The sequence below is a fragment of the Mangifera indica genome, unplaced genomic scaffold, assembly GCF_011075055.1.
Source record: "Mangifera indica cultivar Alphonso unplaced genomic scaffold, CATAS_Mindica_2.1 Un_0061, whole genome shotgun sequence".
Taxonomy (NCBI): domain Eukaryota; kingdom Viridiplantae; phylum Streptophyta; class Magnoliopsida; order Sapindales; family Anacardiaceae; genus Mangifera; species Mangifera indica.
This window is the reverse complement of record NW_025401153.1, coordinates 3,138-23,126: the sequence shown is the minus strand read 5'-3', so window position 1 is coordinate 23,126 and position 19,989 is coordinate 3,138. Positions and strand designations below refer to the sequence as shown.

The 19,989-nt window shown below is 29.4% G+C and overlaps 1 pseudogene; it reads left to right on the top strand.

The window, feature by feature from the left end:
* The first annotated feature begins 6,425 nt into the window (after positions 1-6,425).
* Positions 6,426-9,893, top strand: LOC123207145 (annotated as a pseudogene).
* Positions 9,894-19,989: the final 10,096 nt, after the last annotated feature.

Here is a 19,989-nt window from a genome sequence, read left to right as displayed (position 1 = left end):
AGGACCGCGTCGTCCAATGGAAGGTGGTTTCAATAATTAATTATAAAAAGGGACAAGCAATGAGCTCTTGATAGAACTAATAATTAAGCTATAATGTTGACAAGTATTTGTGTTGTATACATGTGAAATATTCTTAAAAGATTTGAGTCTCCACATATATGTAATATCCTTGTGATTTATAAACATCATTGCTTCATGGGCTTATAAAAAAATAATAAAAGGGGTTGGTTTTGTGCAAACAAAAACTGGGCCGAAAGCCTAATTCATATGTAATTTGGTGGATCCCTTTGCGCTCAAAAAATATAGTGTCTAGTTTGTTTTATCTATCACTATTTTAATTTTTTTTTATGTACTTTTGCAAAAAAAGCTTACCTAAAATTTGTGATGTTTCATGGTAGAAGTTACACCATTGAATTTAGTTTCAATGAAAATGTTAATATTACTAAATAATGTTTTAAAAGCTAACTAGTAGTGTGTTCATTATAGTCAACGTTCATGTGTTTTTATTACAACGTAGTGTCCTTATTTTCAACTATAAAAGGCCTTAATTTTTGTACCAAAATAAATACAAATCAATTTCATACAAGATTTCCTTACAGGTTTTACATTTATACTCTATTTTGTTGATCTTAAACTTGAAAATTTGTCGATGGAGCTTGTTGAATCCTCGACACTTGTTTAATTCATAGAGTAAAAATTCTTCAAGACAGTGACTTTAGCTCACATCTCAACCTATTGTTTCATTTTGTTTTTTATGCCCCAGGTTGAAGTTTAGGTTGTCTAGGTCAAAGCTATTTTCTAGTTTGAAATCCCTTTATATGCCCTAAGTTGCGGTTTGGGTTGTCTAGGTCAAAGCTCTTTCCTAGCTCGAAATCCCTAATAAAATCAAACTCTCTTTAGCTCATAGCATGCAACTCTTGTGGGGCTTTAGTCCTAGTCATTGTTTATATCGAATGAGCATAAGACAATATGATGACCAATTGTTACATATTTAACATGAATTCAAAATCAAAATAAGAAGATAACCTATTCAATTGAATTTAAGTATACAAAATAAATTTTATATGAAAATCACTCAAATGTGGCTCTAATACCAGCGTTAGGTTATGAGGAGTGCTTAAAGGGTAGTAGAAATCAATTTAAAATTTTTGAGCACATAGAAACACCTTATAAACCCTTAGGGGTTGTTTGGTTTCAGTTAAGATAGATTACCTTCCCTTATTTGGTTTGTCAGTAATAAAATATTACAGTAATCTTTTATTACCAATGCTGATGTGATAGGTAATATAGGTGGTAATCTGATTACCAATGTAATATTGATTTTATTATAATTATATTATTATTTATTAGTTTTTTAAGACAAAAATAAATTTATTTCTAATTAATATAACAAATAATATAAAAAATATTTAAAAATAATTATATTCAAGGGCATTTAAGTAAAATAATTTACTAGTAATATTTTATTATATTTAACCAAACATAATAATTATTTATACCTATCAAATTTTATTAAATATAACAATAATTTATACCCAGTAATCTTCTAAGTAATTTATCTTCAAGGTAATCTTTCTATTTTGGTAATAAAACATTACCCAAACCAAACACCCTATTACAGGATTCAAATATAGTCAATTAACATATAGGCATACATATGTATAAACAATTATACAACCAAGAAAAGTATAGAGCACAAACCTATGTTGGTAGCTCCTTCACTTTGACAACCTTCACACTTGGTTACAACCACTCCTGAACCTAAATAAAAGGAAGCACCTCAATATCCACACAAAACATGAACTCTAGAATGCTCGATTGTGCACAAATGTACTACTAGGTGACCTATGTTGCACTTAGAAATTAAGTCTATTCCTTATGTCTAAAGTTATCATTTTTTCCGTTTTAGGTAGCGATTAAGGTTTATAAAATATTTTATTATTTCCTTTTTTTTTAATTTGTTGTTAAGAGAAAAGGGGAAAAATCAAGAGAGAGAACACAAAATTGAAGAAAAAAATGGATATGTTTCCTAATCGCATTAGAAAATATAGATATGTAGTAGCAAGAATAGGAAATAGAATTTGAGCCATCAACATCAACGCGGATCAAGAAGTAGCGAACTTGGTGGTGACCAAATATGGATACAATCTAATATTCTACTTCCACCTTGAGAAAAGACATTATAAAAACCCTATTGAAGTAATGGACAAGGAGCTTTTGATAGATTTTCATACAGTTATACAATGTATTAGTTCTCTAGCAACACAATGATCACTCTCTTTGAGCTTCCATACGCTACTAGGAATAAATAATCTAGAAGCACGTTAGCAATACAATCATAAGGAAACAACCAACAACTCAAGTTTACATAAATCAAAATGTGAAAATACAATTATCCAATTATAAAAATTAAAATAAGTGTAATGTAAATACTATAAAAGGGACCTTGTAAATATTGTAGAAGGTCTCTTTTATCATGTTTATATTACACTTGTTTTTGGTTAATCGAGTATACAAAGTGAAATTGTCCTAATTACTTTTGCTCCTTTTCTTATTTAAAATATATTAAGTTTTTTTATTATAAAAATATTCTAAAAAATTATAATAATTTAGGTGTAACACATTCTTATAATTGGATGATTGTATTTTCACATTTTTATTTTTAACATCTTTGTTTGTTTTCGCTAAGCTATTTTAATAAAGCGTATTTTAGTGATTTCAATAATTAAGGTTTTTTTTTTTTCATAAATCAAGTTATAATCATGCTAAAAAGAATAAATGTAATAATGGTTTCATTTTGGTTATAATACTTTTTGATGAAGTGTTATATTAACATCAAATCGATATGATATTATAATAAAATAGTTGAATAATTGTATTTTTTGAATATAAAAGTGTTGACGGGATACCGTAATTTATATAAAACGTTAACTTATATAAAATGATAATATAAAATAACAAATGGAAAAGTATTTATGTACATAAAATAGGTAACCGTATAATTTAAAATATATTCTTACAGTATTAATTAGAGCAGACATCGTTAATGAACATTACTAACAAAATTATTTCTTTATTTGATTTAAAATAAAATTTTCATTAACATATTTACATTCGTACAAAATCATGAGAGGCCAACTTTTATCGATGCGATGCTGTCAACAAGTCAACTCTTTAGAATACTCAATGAACCAACGACAAATCAGATCTTCAGAAGAATCAACAATATTATTATTATATTATTTACACAAAGTCAACAACGAATATTATTGATCAAAATAATCAACAAGATCTACACATCCTAGGAGTTTACTATATTATTTTCTCTCATCAATGAATATTATTGATCAAAATAATCAGACGCAAAGTCAGACAATTCGCGTATTTCAAAGACGTCATTCATTTATAAACAAATGTGAATGGCGGCAACCTCAAGGCACGTACCTTAAGCAAGTTTTCCAAAACCCAGATACGTGTGAAACAAATGGTAGGTTTACTCAACACCAACATTTAATTTATAATTGATTTGAAACTTAGGATGTTAATGTTTCTCACCTAATTGTTAGATTGATTCAAATGAATCCTAACATATATATTCATATATAATCTAATCAATCTAATATCAATGACAAATATTAAACCATTATATGCATATTAGTTTATAGAATCATAAAATTAAAAATTTCAGAGATGCAGGCAAACCTGGTGGTTGATATAGAACCAATTTAAATCTAACCAATTGTTGATTTGCGGAACCAGTCTTTCACTCTAATAACACCATGAACCAAAAGCGATAATTGTGGATGGGTAAATATAAATGGTTTTTGACCATTTTGGGAAGGGAACTTAGTATTTATATAGTAAATTATTAGACCCTTTGATTAAAAACTCAATAAATTACAATAACTTACATTTGTCACCTAAATTATAAGACTCTATATAAAGTGTAATACACATTTACAATTCAGTTAGACAATGCCCAATAAACTGATTCTAGACTATACATTTATATGATTCTATTTTAATAAAAGAAAAACATAATCAATGTATGCACATATAAGAAATCTCAACATTCTTCCATATAGACAACATTGATTATCAATTTTTTTATTAAGAAAAGAAAACTTTTTGTTCTCAAGTAAACAAAATTTTAATTTTTAAAATGGCCACTCATTTCAAGAAGAAAAAACATAATTCAGAAACAACACTTCAGCCAAACAATCCAATCAATATGATTATTAATACAGAACCAAGACAATCTATATGTTTTGCAACAATATATGACATCCATGATTACAATTACTCACAACCATATCACATGGATTACTGATTGGAAGTGTGGCAAGAATAATATATAAAAGTGATTAGAAAAATATGTTATCACTTGTTGGTTCTCATTATAATTTCTCTTTAATCAATATGTTTAATATAAAAGCTAGAGAAATCCATAGCTTCTAATGAAGCCAATATGTTTCACCAAAATAGTCTCAAGATATCTAAATAAACATACTCATGCAATTGTCAGACTCAAGATAAACCATCTTCTTGAAACACATTGTATACATTTATTTTAATATAATCAACCATACAATTGTAATACTCAGGAGAAACTTTATTTTGGAGACACATGTTGTATATATAAATTTTAATAATATAAATCACACAATTGTTATACTCAAAAGAAACATTATTTTTGAGGCATATGTTGTGTTATAACCACAAATATGCGCATCAATATAGAACCGTGTCAAAAATTTTCAACCCTAAACCAAATCTAAATATTTTTAGCTTGACCTGATCCGATCCACATTAACCCAAATTATGTAACAGATAAAGTCATCTGAAAACATAACATATAATGATATAATTTGTTGCGAAATAATACACTTTGTAATATGTCGTGGAATAAAATGATTCTTACAAAAAACCACACGAAATAATAATTTGTCAAAACAAAATTAATGTATTTCAGGTTAGTATTAATAGTTTATTTATTCTCTTTATATGATCAATTATAGAGATAAAAAAATATATAAGAACTCAAATAAATGTACAATTTCATTTTCAAAATATTGTTATCAATAACCAATGAGATTAATAACTAATTATTAAATATTTAAAAATTTTAATTTTTAATCAATATGATGAATGTTATTTTCATAAATACTAAAACTATTAATATATATATGAACACGACACACCAAATATAATAAGTTCAAATTAGTATACTTACAACACAACAATGAGAAAAACAAATAAACTACAAATAATTTTTAAAAATCTATCAAAAAGAGTTATTATAATATAATTAATGTCTCTAGTAAAGGATGATAATTTTTTATCAAAAGGCCTAAAACTAGCTTTTCCAAGTAAACATCCAGTTAACCTATATAATGTTTTAAAGAGTAAAACTATGGATTTAAAAGTAAATTTAAAGTAACTACCATAATTAAGCTAATGGAAAAACTAAAATTAAGTTCTAATAAAAAAATTCCTAATATAAAAGCATTGTCTTTATTGATTGAAGAATTTTTTTTATTTGTATTAGTATTAATAATATCCTCTGTGAACTCATTTAAATTAAAGTTATTATTTTCTGAATTAACATAAAAAGGAAATTATGTAAAATAAATATGTAAATCATATTTGAAACTATAATAATAATAATAATTCAGTAATAGAGTTACCAATTTCACTAACAATAAAACTATACATACACACATTTAGGGTATAATTTGGGTACACAGATGATTTGTTATATATGATTGGATGATTTTGAATTAAAGATAAAGTAATATACTAATATCTAATCATATAATAACACATTATATGTATACTTAAATTGTGTATAAAAAATTGTCTATATGTAATATTACTCTTTGCTAAACAATCAATCTTTAGTGCAAATAAGTGTTTCAGTTATATTAAGTTGACTTTAAGTATCAATTTTCAATAGTAGTGTTACCAATGATAATAATAACTTAATAGTAGTGTCACTATTTTTTCGATTAGTTTGAGTTATTTTAGTTAATTTTGCATTAGCTTAAATACAATTCATTTTTTTAGGGGTTAATCTAATCGTAATTTGAACTATTTTACAAGTTGAAAATTATAACCCTATTCGATTTTCTTTTTATATCACATGGTATCGAGCTGGCGGACTGTATCAACTTTTGTCAGGCTTAATTAGAATCTCAAGACTGAAAATAAATATAATTATTGAGGTACCGTACGATTGAATAATAGTTATTTTCTCTCTAGGAGAATAAAGTGAGGTGTCTTGAAGCTAAACAACGAACGCTTAAGACAGACCACCCACTGTTATAAAAATACGGGAGTTGAGCTTCATTAAAAGTTGCACTTGTGTGTTTTAATGTAGAAATTCGGTGGTAAACAAGATACAAACAAATAGCAGAAAGTGAGATATGGCAAGCCTGAATCAGCAACAACAACCAGAGATTTCTCAATCATGGGGCGGCGGGAGCAACCGCATGGCCGCTACCAATGTAGAGGGAAGGACACCATCTCCCAATTGCACTAGTCACAACGATGACAAAAGTTTTGACGATCAGCAGGTCTCTAAGTTTGTTTATTTTCTCTTAACTATTATTCACCACATATGATGATATTTTTGGACATAAAATTCACAAATTTTCTTATAATTGGGCGTGTGAACTGAAATGAGGTAACCATGTTAATTAACTGATATCTTCCTACACTTGTGAGGATATCGATGCCTGATGGAGTTCTCTTGAACTTGATTTTGATAATGATTAGAAACCTGGGTGGAAAAAGTTTTTGGCGTTTGTAGGCCCTGGTTTCCTTATCTCAATCGCTTATATGGACCCAGGAAACTGTAAGCTCCTCTCTTTCTGCTGTCTCTGTGAATGTGTGTTTCTCTTTCTGGGTCTGTGTCTGTGACTAACAAACTTTCTATGATGTCATATTACAGTGGAAACTGGTTTGCAAGCAGGAGCTAGTTACCAATATGAGGTATATATAAGAAACAAAATTCTTCAAATACTATATATATATATATCGTGTATATATCGAAAATAAGGAAGAGAAGCTTTTATCTTTTTCAAATTGAAGGTGCCAGAAGAAAACTAACATGTTTGCCATTTTCAGCTATTATGGGTACTTCTTGTCGGAATGATCTTTGCTCTTATAATGCAGTCCCTTGCCGCAAATCTTGGTGTGTGCACTGGTAAGTCACAAAACTAACCAAAATTACAAGTACAGTTATGTTGATGAATATTAACTACTTGGTTAATTCTTCTTTAGTATATAACAATAACTTAGTTCATTGGAATCTCAGGCAAACATTTATCAGAATTATGCAAGGCTGAGTACCCAAGATTTGTCAACTACTGCCTGTGGTTGCTGGCCGAAGCAGCTGTCATAGCCGCTGATATCCCAGAAGGCAGCCATAATTCTTAAATCATCTTAAAATTCATTGCCTTACATTCGATAAATTCATTTCAGAAAATACTACTGGAAGTTCTTAGTTTGGGAGTGATTCTGCAGGAAGTGCTTCCAAACAGAAGCCTAAACCTGACAATAACATGCTATAACTAGTTTTCTGAAAGCAAATCCATTAATTCCAAGAGAACACTTTTTCAACCTTTCAAGTACTTTATTTAACATTTGTATTGCCTTTTTTTTTTTTTTCTCTTCTCAGTGATTGGGACAGCCTTCGCGTTAAATATACTCTTTCATGTCCCGGTATGGGTTGGAGTTCTCCTCACTGGCCTCATCACTCTCTTGTCGCTCGGCCTGCAAAGATATGGGGTATTTTAACAGTTCATATTTAATTTTTTCAATCAATCCTTCGTTTATTATTACTAGTGAAGCATCAAAATCAACATTGAATAAGGTGAAATTATAAAATTTTCATTAGCTTATCCTTTTACTTATTGAATGTATGCATTCTGTAACTATCTATGCAGATTTTACGTTTCTCTTCAAGGGTATTTGTCTTCTTATTTATATATTTATTTATTTTTGCTCTTGTCCCTCTTTGAACTGATTTAATTTATTTCCATTTGTGTTTTGTTTTTATATTTTGGAGCTTAACGGTAGTTTCTCATATTTAATCTCCCTCTTTTTGAATGGTTAAATAAATTAGATAAGGAAGCTGGAAATGTTCATAGCAATGCTTGTACTCGTTATGGCCGGCTGTTTCTTTGGAGAAATGAGTTATGTAAAGCCTTCTGCAGTTGATATCTTCAAGGGCTTGTTTATTCCCAACCTAAGTGGCCATGGTGCTGTAGGCAACACCATCGCTCTATTGGGCACCACCGTCGTGCCGTATGATCCATCCAACTTCACATAATTCTCAAAATTTAACATTCAGACCATCAAAATCATAAAAATCTGACAAAACCCACTGATAATAATGCAGGCATAATCTGTTTCTGCACTCAGCTCTTGTGCTCACCAGAAAAGTGCCCAATTCTGTCCGTGCCATAAACGTAAGCCATAGGAAAACACTAACAACATTGAATAAATATATACATCTTTTAGATATAAATGTTTTGGTGGTAATATCTCTATTATTTGTCTTGTTTTTTTATACAGGATGCGTGTAGATATTTCCTCATAGAGAATGCTATACCCCTATTTGTAGCATTGTTAATTAATGTAGCGATGGTGTCCATAACCGCCAGTGTTTGCTCAGCCCCAAATGTCTCAGAAAATACCATTGAGCAATGCAATAATATTACACTAGGCACTGCTTCTTTCCTCCTCAAGGTAATCGATTTTGGTAGCATTAAACTTGATCTATATGGTAAATACTAACAGAAACTCGAGTCTTTCTGTGTAGAATGTGCTGGGAAAATCGAGCTCCATCGTTTATGCCGTTGCCCTTTTTGCCTCAGGGCAAAGCTCCGCCATCGCAGGAACTTGTGCTGGACAATTTATTATGCAGGTCAACAGAAATATAAAAACAAAAAGGAAAAAAAAAAAAACTGAACTTCAATAATCACAAATTTCTTTGTAAAATTTTTATATAGCTTCTTGTTGTGTGATTTTCAGGGTTTCCTGGACATGAAAATGAGAAAATGGCTGAGGAATTTGATAACAAGGTGCGTTGCAGTTACACCAAGTCTCATTGTTTCAATTATCGGTGGACCTCAAGCAGCAGGAAGATTAATCATTATTGCTTCGGTTAGATAAAATAAATTCATTAAAAATATGTTATTAATTATAATATTATGTCTGCATCAAATTAAAATCTAAATATTTACTGAGTTTTAATTATAGATGATATTGTCATTTGAACTGCCGTTCGCTCTCATCCCGCTTCTAAAATTTAGCAACAGTAGCGACAAAATGGGACCCTACAAGCACTCTATTTATGTAAGTTCTTTTTTTTTTTTTTTGGTTTTCTTCTATTCTAGGTAAAGTTTTCCAATTGAAGTTAACCATATTGGGGCTTATGTAAAACTTAAACTTCTAAAAATCAAGTTTCGATGTTGTTTTCTTTTTCTGAATCAATTCGTGTAAAACATAATCTTCTGAGAATCATGTTTGGATCCTCTTCTAATAATTCTGAAACACTGCACATGCAGATAATTGTTCTTTCATGGATCTTGGGCCTGGGAATAATGGGCATCAATGTGTATTTCTTGAGCACCGGATTTGTAGGTTGGCTAATCCACAACGATTTGCCCAAAGTGGGAAACGTGTTCATCAGCATTATAGTGTTTCCTCTGATGGCCATTTATGTATTAGCCATTATCTATTTAGCTTTTAGAAAAGACACTGTTGTGACATATATTGAACCTGTAACGGAAGACGCAGTAGTCGAAGGTAACATGGAGAATGAGCTTGCATAACCTGATAGGCAGTTGGAATTGGGTTTTGTACCTTATAAAGAGGATTTGTAACACAATTCTCATGACATATACCCGTATCTAAAATATAATCCAAAGAGATATGTACAACTTGAACTTTTATCAATTACGACAAAATAAAGAGCATGTTTGTTTATACTAACTCAAATTTGCATACAAAAAGGTGTAATCTAAAATACCTCAATATGTAAATAAAATAAACTCAATTCACACAATCTCAAGTGTCTGAAACAAATCCAAAATCACAAAATAAAGTGCATAATTACAATCCATGTCTCAAATTGGAAATTTAGAAAAATCAACATAAACTTATAAAATTTACAAATGACAAAAATGCCCCTTAACCTCATGCAACGATTTGAATTGGACCACTAACTTTATTACATGCCTAGCTACTTGTAAAACCACAAAAAAGGAATCTTTAAATAAAAAACACTCAATAAATAGTTGACATCTCGACATTATGCATACAATATAACTAATAAACCCAATGTTCTATCAATATGTCTTTATATGGTTACTAGCGAATGTTTCCCGGCACCTACCTATGCCCATCTATCTCTTCTCACCACCTTCGTGCCCTAAATACATAGGCCACATCACACAAACAACTAAAGTCTAAATTATACTCAACATATCTAATGCCCTCATGAAAGCAATTGACATCTTATATCTACTATCTCTTTTGCCTCACACACATACCAGTTGGACTATTGGGCTAACTAGTTATGATAACTTGGTCACATGAGAAAACTAGTCGTTGTCCCTCCCTTACCACATACACATAACTATAAGATTGTTATATGAATTATCATCTTAGGATGACCTTTACCATATACCCATATATAATGCATTTTATTGATCACATAAGGAAATTAACTAATATGTTGTGATGTCGAGCGCATGATACATCTCAAGGGTATATATCTCTCATACAGTCCTATTGTTTTCACATATATTATCACTTTCATACACAACTACTAATTATCTTAGTGTACACCACTTTTCTTAATTTTCTCTATTTTTTATCTGAATCCACCTTGATTAGGGTTTGTGTCGTTTTTCATATAGTTAAGCACTTCAGATTAGCCAACTATTAATTTTCCCTCTTGCAAACCTTTTTAACTTTTTTCCCCATTTTAACACATAACACAAGGGTAAAATAGTTTTCTTGCATTAGTGAAAGAGCATCATCTTCCTTTGCTCCTCGCTTATCTTTTTGAGCCCATGAACAGATGTACAAGTTGCTATGAATAGGCATTCACCCTTTTTTTACTAATGACGTATATTAACTAATTACTTTAAGCCCTGAATGCTTATTCCTTTTCTAACCTCATCATTCACCTTAACCTATCATGAACGGGCGTTCATCCCATATTGAGCAATCTTTCAAGCTGAGATCTCTGAAATAGGTATTCATCATATGAACAAGAAATTCTTCTTTTGTCTAAAGATAAATGGGCATTTATCACTGTCTAAAAATCATAATCCTACTAGTTTCCACATTTTTTAGCTTAACCAAGTGAATCCAAACAATCTAAAATATACCAACACAGTCTTCATGCACCTTAGGCGGTCGTTCTTTATCAAAAATCACAAATACATACACCACCAATAATTCAGATCATAGAGATTATTACCATAATTCCACAATTTCTCCTTATGAATTCATAATATCTCAAATGCCAAAAACACAATAGCCAAATGCATATTCAAAAGCTTAGAGAGGGAGGGTCATCTACTTACCTTTCCTCTATTGACAAGCAAACTCTTCGCATGGCTAGATGGTTTTGACGTTCCTTTTCTCTCTTGTTGCCCCTTTGACTGCCTAAAATCTCTCTCAAGGTTTCTATTTAGTTGGTTGAATGAAATATCACATAAAAGTTAGTCAAACAACCAACACCCTTTTTTATTATGTGAATTAAACAACACAAATTGTTGTTCCTTCTCCATGGATGGTCATTCATCTTACTATTCCATTAAAATACACCCTGAAGTCACTAAGAAACTTATCTAGACCAAATTCAAATTCGACGCATCTAATAAACAAGCGTACACTCTAGTGTGCATGATGTTCATCACCTTACACTTAATTATTTTTGTGTGCTAAACCTGAAAAGACTTTTTTGCCCTTCACCATGCATGAACAGGCATCCACCTTTGAGATAAATATTTGTTCACTCCCTACAATACATACTTAAACCACATTAATATATAAAGAAAAAGAACATAATGCCCATGGAAATACCTATAAGTGTTACAAGATTTGACTCATATCCTTCTACTATGGTAATGGACTGCATCTTCTAATGGAAGGTGGTTTCAATAATTAGCTATCAAAAGGGACAAACAATGAGTTGTTCTTAAAACTAATAATTAAGCTATAATGTTGAAAGGTATTTTGTGTTGTATGTATTTGAAATATTTTAAAAAGATTTGAGTCTCACATATATGTAATCTCCTTGTAATTTAAAAACATCATTGCTTTGTGGGCTTATAAAGAGATAAGAAAAACGGTTGGACCTATGTACACAAGAATTAGTAAAAGCCCGATCCATGTGTTATTGGGTAAATCTCTATTACGTGTGAGAAAGATTGTGTCTAGTATGTTCTTATATATCATCATTTTAATTTTTTTTTTTAAATTTATGAAAAATAAAAGCTTACCTAAAACAAGTGATTTTTCATCATGGTGGAAGTTACACCGTTGAATTTAGTTTTACTAATAACATTAATATTATTACATAATATTTTTAAAAGCTAACTGTTAATGTATTCATCATAGCCAACATTCATATGTCTTTTTTAAACTAACATCCTTATTTTTTACTATAAAAGGTCTTCATTTCTATACCAAAATTGACACAACTTAATTTCATAAGAGATTTTCTTACCTACACGCTTGACATTCATAATTTATTTTGCTATTCTTAAACTTGAAAGTTGTAACACCCATAGAAAAACTCAAGGGTATTTTAGTCTTTTTCTTTACTTTTAATTGAGTTAAGTAATGTTTTTCAAAGTGATACACGCCTGTGTATAGAGGTATACACGATCGTGTATCATCAACAAGTTTGAAATTTTTCATATAAGATTAGAATCACGAAAAAATTAGGTATTGTCTTAATTATGTGACACAACACACACCCCTATAGAGTTCATACAAACTCATGTGTCACGTAATTTTTATATTTTTTTTCACACACTCAGTCAAACCTAAACGAGAGAGCAATTAGAGGAGAGACTTCTCGTCACCAAAAAGGAGTTGTCGGTCATAAAAAACCATCAACCATCCAAAGAATTTGCTTGTACTCTAGAAGTCAAGTAAGTTGGCCTTCCTCTTAGTTGTTTAAGAGATTGACTCAAGTGTTATCCAAATGTAATGTTGATTGGTAGACCTTTGATGATTTTTTAGACAAGTTATGATGAATGCTTGCATGTTAATTGTGAATGGGTTTTAGCTTCTTGAAATCATAAGTTTTGAAAGCATGTTATATAAGAAAGAGTTGTGTTCTAATGGCATTAATCATGTGAAACAAGATTGTGCATGCCTAGGTAAATTTTAGTTAGAAGAAAAAAAGGCCTGTGATCACCTTTAAACATAATAAAATTGTGTGCTAACTCTGTAGTACGGAATCCACTATTGAATATTAATAAAATTATGTGTATACATTTTTTGTATATAATTTAAATACATAGATAATTGTTGTCTATGACTCGCAAATATATGAGTCAATCAAGTAATATAGAAAGATGTCAGCTTTATAGGGATTGGTTGTTGAGTACTAATTCGTTTTTTTAATTAAGATTAGCTAAAAAAATAAAATGCTATAATGGGAAATTGAATTAAAATTAATTGAAATGCAAACTAACTAGCCAAAATTGATAAAAATGAATAAACACTCAGCAAAATTAAAGTAAAACACCAATATAGAGAAACATAGGGTTTATGATTTCACTATCAATTACTCAAAAATCACTAAAGAATCAGATTAAAACCAACGATAAGATGAATTGTTGATGGTTGATTATTTTATTTTACTCAATTTCTCTCTCAAGTTTAATTAGGCGTGTTAAGATTAAGTTTACCTACTTTTATGATATGATGTAATCAAAACTCATTAATTTCTATGACAATCAATATACACACAAAATATTTATATTTATCTCTAAGTAAAACCCCAGGTTTAGCAAATACATGAATCAATTAAGTATGTATTTTTCAATATCACACTTCAATCTATAAACAAGCATAGTATTGGACCTTAACACTAAGTAAGAAGCGAAAAACACAATTACTGAATCAAACAATCACCATTGATCAATAATCAAAACCTATTATATAATCTTTGAGAATTTATAGATTCATCATAAACCCTAGTGAAGAAAATTAGCTATTCATGACAATAAAGTTCAAATTACAAGATAAAGTTGAAGAGAGAGACATTTTAGTAAGTAAAAGAAGATATTAAGAGAGATTAAAAAAACTCTAAGGTTTTCAAATTTTGATTCTCTTGGGTCTTCTTTTTTTAATCTTAAATCTTGAATTTTCACTATTCTCCTTGTTTCTTGAAACAATCTCTCTCTAAAAATCCCTCGGGCTGCTATATTTTGGTGATTGATCAATAGAAAAAACGAAACTTGCTTTATATAGTAAGCTACTTAACCCTGATTTCTGTTTTTTATTTTATTTTTGTCACGTAATTATGGGAACTATTATGACCATAAGACTAGCCATAATTGACCACTATCTTTTTTTTATAAACTCTTCCTTTTTGATTCTTTAAGCTTCAGTTTTCGCTCTAAGAAAATTTGAACATCTCAAAATAAAAAAATAAGATCAAGCCATCAAAATTAAATAAAATTAAAGAATTTGATAAAATGAACCATAAATTCATTTTTAAAACATACTATTATAAACATATTTATGTGTATTTCATGCACACATCAAACTGCCCCAAACTTAAAAATTTGCTTGTCCCCAAGCAAAATGAAACCAAAGTGAAATCGAAGGGCAAAGTAGAAGAAACAATAAGGTTTAGGTGATTAAATTCTCAAAATGACTTTATGCAATTGAAAACCAAAATTTTCTCCTCAAAAGCTCTAAATGGAAGAAATACTTAATCCTAGATCCAAAGAAAACAAAAGTACAAATATCAAACTAAAAATACATGCAGTGATTAATCACTACAAAACTTTTGCACATCAGATAGACATATACGTATTTAGCAACCCCTATAGTCTCTAAATGGAATCAACTAAACCCCATAAGCAAAATAAAACAACTTATCTCCATTAATGAAGATGCAATGTATTTCAAAAAGATCAATAGGTCTTTATTTAAGTTGTAATGTAATTAGGGGGATCGGTTAAATAATAAAAACATAAAAGTATTAACAAATAAGCATGAATAGACTATTAATGAATAAAATGGGGATCTACATGATCACAAGATAGCAATCAAGGAGAAATATGAATGTAAATTGCACTAATAATGTGTACACAACTTTTTTCTTTTCTTTTTTTCCACTTAATATTTTTTTCATCTTCTTTTTTTCTCTTTTTTTTTTTGGGTTTAGTTTCTTTTTTCATATTTCTCTTTTTTTTCATTTTCATTTATATATATATATATATATATATATATATATATATATATATATATTTTTCAAAAATCTCTCACACTTATTTTTTTATACATAGGATGGTGTACATGGAGAAATAACATTTTGATTTCCTAATTTTTCTTTATTCTTCCTTTTAAATTGATCCAAAAATCTCATGCAAATTCACTCATTTCATTAACAATATAACCCACGCAAAAGGTACAGTTAATATATTTTTGGTTAGGTGGGTGATTAACGGTTGAAAACAAAGAAAATGCAAAGATTATAAATAAAACACAAGTAAAATTAAGGCTTACAAGAGATTAAACATTTAAAAAGGTTAGTTAGAGTAATGAGGCCATTTTAGGTTAAACAAGCAAACAAACATATGTTTATATTATGTTTTTTATTAATGCTTGCAACTTTTATTTCATCTCAAAAAATTGAGTGACAAGTTTTAGGACTTGTGAAACATGAGAAAATATACTTAAATACAGATAAACTCTCTCTAAGTAAGCAAACACAATCTTGAAATAACAACTGCATACACAACAACATCTGAACAGTAAATGTAACAATTGTAATTTCATCACTAATTATGAATATATTCATACTTTTTGTCTTTTAAGAACAAAAAATGAGTTCAATTGCTAAAGGTGATTAAATCATTCAAATCACCTGAAAAGTTTTCATAAATGTTTCTTTTGAAGTGCTAAAAAGTGAATTTGAAATTTTTAGTCCAAAGTCAAAGAAAGCATAGGCAAATGTGGGTCTAATTTAAACTAATATGGGCAAAATTGTAACATAAAAGTCAAATGAAAACTTGAAAATAAAATTGCATGAAGTAAAAACAAAACTGAATAAAATAAATTGGAAATCCAAAGACTAAATTGAAGAATTGCAAACCAAACTTCAAGTGAAACTAAAGACTCCCCCCATACTTAAGACAAATATTATCCTTAATGTTTACTCGAAATTCTACAATAAAATGACAAAATATCAACAAGAATACGTGAGAACTCATTGGATTTTTCAAATGTTGGTGTTATTGATCAAAGACATTTCAAATATCACTATGAGCACAGTAAAAAACTTATAGTTGTAGAACAATTCAATTTTTGTTGAGTATCCAAACAAAATTAAAATATCCAAGACCAAAATAAATTATCTAAATATTATTAATGAAATCTCAAATAGACACATCAACTAAATATCAACAAATCTGCACAAAAAAAATATATCTATAAATGCAAGAAAATCAACATCAAAACAATATATCAACAATTCTTCCATTTTGATATTTTATCCAACAACACTAAGCCAAAAATCTGCATACGAATTTAATCACAAACACAACAAAATCATCCTTAAAACAATAAACTCTTGTAATCAATCAACATTAACCACAACTTAAGAAAACTAGCAGCTCAATAATTTCTCCAAATCAACAATTTTCCAGCAGTACAACACAAAAAAAATCTGCACCATCAATAAACAACATTTCAAAAACTTATCATAAATTTTCCACATTTATTCAATGAGGCATTATCTTATGCATATTTTTGTCCAATAAACCTCATAGTAATCCACTCCAAAATATTTTAAGCACTATCATACAGTGATAAAAGAATACAATCCAATCAAAATAACCCTAAAGTAATTCATCAATCCATTCAATTTAAATCACAACTCAATCTATTATATCTTACAGTCAGGAATCTAATAAAGAGATAAGACATTCAGGTAAAGTGCAAAAAAAAATAATAATAATAAATATAAGTTTAAGCCCCTAACCAAAACAATAAAACTTGTAGTTCATAAAGTGCCGTTAAAAACATAAGGTTGTTTAAGGTCTTTGGATATTTAGGGTTAGTGGTAGTTTTATATTGTTATTTGTTTATATTTATTATTGATCATGATCATATAAGTATATTTATTTGTCGATGGATGTATGTGTATATATAAGGTTAATGTATAACATGTGTCTCAAGATAAAATTTCTCTTGAGTATAACAATTATATGTGTATGTTTCGTGAGTCTCGAGTAAGGTTAAAACATATAGGTTTCATTGAAAGTAAAGAAATTTCTCTTGTTTTCTTTTGAGGCATAAGGTTAAAAAAAATCATAAAGAGAACTGACAAAACATAACATTGCTTATGATGACCTTATTGGGTACTATTTTTACCATACTCTCATATCTAATTCGTGTTGATTTGATTATTAGTAATTATTATTAAGAATGATCTTATATCGATAGAGAACATTAATAATGTTTTGGTTCGTTATTGGTGATCATATTAATTAGATTGTTTATTATAATATAATTTATTTTTAGGTTATTTTGTTTTCCAAAATTATTGTCATTTATAGTTAAATTGTTGATTACCCAAGAGTTGAAAATTGTTTTCTTTTTTCTTAAAATAAAATAAAAATAATTAATATTTCTCAAGTGGAAGAATGTTAAAAATTTCATAATATAGATTAACATTAATTATGATTTTGATTTAATAAAATCGAATAATTAAAAAGTCTAATCTCTGTTTACATATGAGTTTGAGTGATTAATAAATATAAATCTAATACACTTAAAAGTTATATTTTAGGTAAACAATATAATTACGGATATTAAAGTTTATTAGACTTTAATGGGGTCAATTAACTTACTCTATATATTGATTAGGTCCCCTCTTCAGACTTGATACAATATAATTGTGTTATAACTTATTCCATTGAAAAAGATTTATAAAATAGAAGATTAAGTCATGTCAAAAGGTAATCTCGGCAGCTTTGCAGATTCGAATTGCTTAGCGTTTCAAGTATTCCTATAGTCCTAAAGAATTTAATTCAGTATTTTATAATTTATGCGTAGAGTATGAGGTTTTATTGTTGTTTTTTTAAATTCAACTTATACAAAATAAATCTAATATTGTATTGTTTTTGTTTTCTCTTCCTAGTGATTGGGACAGCCTTTGCATTAAACATGCTCTTTCACATCTCAGTATGGGTTGGAGTTCTCCTCACTGGCTTCAGAACTCTCTTGTTGCTGGGCCTGCAAAGATATGGGGTAATTTAACAGGTCATATTTAATATTTCAATCAATGACCTTATCCCTCTTTGAACTGATTTAATTTATTTCCAATTGTGTATGGTTTTTATATTTTGGAGCCTTAAAAATTATAATTAAGTCAACTTAGCTGATGGATAACTTGTCATGACTAGATAATCTCATAAAACCAAAACGGCAGTTGCTCAAGTTTAATCTCACTCTTTTTGAATGGTTAAATATAATAGATGAGAAAGCTGGAAATATTGATAGCAATACTTGTATTCATAATAGCCGGTTGTTTCTTTGGAGAAATGGGTTATGTAAAGCCTCCTGTAGTTGATGTCTTCAAGGGCCTGTTTATTCCCAAGCTAAGTGGCCAAGGCGCTGTAAGCGACACCATCGCCCTATTGGGAACCACCGTCATGCCGTATGATCCATTAGACTTCACATAATTCTCTGAACATCAAAACCATTAAAACTGACAAAACCCATTTAATAATATGTAGGCACAATCTGTTTCTGCACTCAGCTCTTGTGCTCTCCAGAAAAGTGCTCAGTTCTGTCCGTGGCATAAACGTAAGTCATAGTAAAATACTATCAACATTGAATATATATAGACATCTTTAAGATATAAATGTTTTGGTGGTAATATCTCCATTATCTGTCTTGTTTTATCCAGGATGCGTGTAGATATTTCCTCACCAATGTTGTAATGGTGTCAGTAACAGGCACAATTTGCTCAGCCCCAAATCTCTCAGAAAATACCAAGGATCAATGCAATAATATTATACTCCACTCTGCTGCTTTCCTCCTTAAGGTCTAAATTATTTGAACCAAAAAAGAAAAAGAAAAAAGAAATCGACTCTGGTAGCATTAAACATGATCTATATAGTAAATACTAACAGGAACTCAGATTCTTTCTGTGCGGAATGTGTTGGCAAAATCGAGCTCAACTGTTTGTGCCATTGCCCTTCTTGGCTCAGGGCAAAGATCCGCCGTCACAGTAACTTATGCTAGACAATTTATTATGCTGGTCAACAGAAATATCGAAAAGAAATTGAACTTCATTAATCACAAATCTCTTGTAAAATTTTTATTTAGCTTCTGGGTTGTGCGGTTTTCAAAGATTCCTGGACATGAAAATGAGAAAACTAAGGAATTTGATGACGAGGTGCGTTGCAGTTACACCAAATCTCATTGTTTCAATTATTGGTGGACCTCAAGGGGCAGGAAAATTAATTATCATTTCTTTGGTTAGACAAAACAAATTCATTAAAAATATGTTATTAATTAAATATTATCTATGTATACAATTAATCGGCATGTGGGAATAAGTCTTTTGGCCTAGTTATTATACCAAACATCATTTACCAATATTATATGATTAACAAAATTATTCTTGTATTGTATTTAAAATTTGCAGTAGCATATTTATATTCTTAGAGAATCAGGATGAGGTTAACTGGCATTGATGCTACA